At 24.0% G+C, this 1552-nt stretch overlaps 1 protein-coding gene across 2 annotated transcripts in view; it reads right to left on the bottom strand.

The window, feature by feature from the left end:
• LOC107024640 (protein NRT1/ PTR FAMILY 8.1-like) overlaps positions 1-1319 on the bottom strand; it is a 6988-nt gene extending 5669 nt beyond the window's left edge. For both annotated transcript variants that reach the window (XM_015225633.2, XM_027918250.1), the window contains exon 1: positions 1210-1319. The gene's annotated coding sequence lies outside the window, so the exon portion shown is untranslated. The remainder of the gene's footprint in view (positions 1-1209) is intronic.
• Positions 1320-1552: the final 233 nt, after the last annotated feature.

Here is a 1552-nt window from a genome sequence, read left to right as displayed (position 1 = left end):
TTTCATATACATACATACATACATACATACATACATACATACATACATATATATATATATATATATATATATATATATATATATAAAACTTAATTTTAAATACTCTTAACGAAATTTCTACTTTTGCCGCGTGCACATCACCCCCTTTCCACCACCCCACACTCCTATCCCCACACCCGCCTCCCATAATATTTTTAATTTAAGATCATGTAATTCAAAAATTTCGATACTTTATTAAACTTCAGGATAAGTCTAATTAAAACACATAAATTGAAACATAAAAAATAAATATGCAATATGAATCATCTAGTATATTTTCATTATGACTCCTTAATTTCTATTAGCATGTTTTACTAGTACTTATATAATTGGAAAAAAAAGAATAAGCAAACTAAACAAAGAAACCTTCTAAAATGGAACAAAAATTTCGAGAGTACAGATGAGCACAATAATACTAATATTTGTTCCACAATAAATACTAATATTTGTTCCTATTGGGAAAAAAATAAAATAATGGTTACAATACATTAATTGAATTGATGAAAAAAGACAAAACAAAGAGTTTAATTTACTTTTCATTTCTCCCTCTTTCATTGAATTATTGTTTTATTTTTGGAGAAGTAGGTGTTCGTTAACCATGAAAGTCATTAAACTTTAAACTCAAACGGCAATCTACATTCACATACACCTAATTTTTATTCACCATCCTATTAATATCATATTTCTTATTCTCTCCGTTGATTTTTAGTTGTCATGTTATATTTCTCAAAACTGACTATTTTTAAAATTTTAATAAGATTGATATTTTAAATTAAAAATTTAGATATTCAAAAATTATACGAGAAATATTATATATTGCAATTTTTTTACATATATCAATTCGATGAAAAAAATACATCATAAAATAATATTAGTCAAAATTCTTATTGTTTGATTCTAAAAAGGAAAATTATCGTGAGTTAAGAAAAAAATACTTTTGAAAAGACCAAAGAAATTGAATTGACTTATGTTACTCAAACTCTACAAAAATATTATATATTGCATCAGTCATGTCGATCCTTCAAAAATACATTATTTTTGAAGAATCCAATATACACTAATCAATATTTTTAAAAAGTTTAAACAATATAAAGAATGATTACCTATAACAAAACATAGATTAATACGAATCGATCAGAAGAAGCAAAAAGATATGAAACAGAAACAAACCTGAAACCTTTTGTTGTTGTAAGAGAAATTCTTAGTAGAAGAAAAGGTTGTTCCTGGAATTAGAAGTCCACAATTGGGACTCAGTGACAGAAATACAAAGTTATATTTATGCTTTGTTATAAATGATCCTTAATTTGTTCTATCTGTCCTTTATATATATTTTTTTAATAAATGTAGGAGTAGATAGAAAATGTTTTAGAAATGGTCCCTAAATTATATTTGAAGTAATATTTGTTCTTTAATGAAAGTCGCTGAAAATATTTTTCGATTTTATCATGTTTGTTTAGTAAAAAAAATTTAAAATAATTTTTTTTATAGGAAAACATTTTTTTCTTAAAATGAG

Source organism: Solanum pennellii, chromosome 7 (genome assembly GCF_001406875.1).
Source record: "Solanum pennellii chromosome 7, SPENNV200".
Lineage (NCBI taxonomy): Eukaryota > Viridiplantae > Streptophyta > Magnoliopsida > Solanales > Solanaceae > Solanum > Solanum pennellii.
This window is presented reverse-complemented; position numbering and strand designations above follow the sequence as displayed.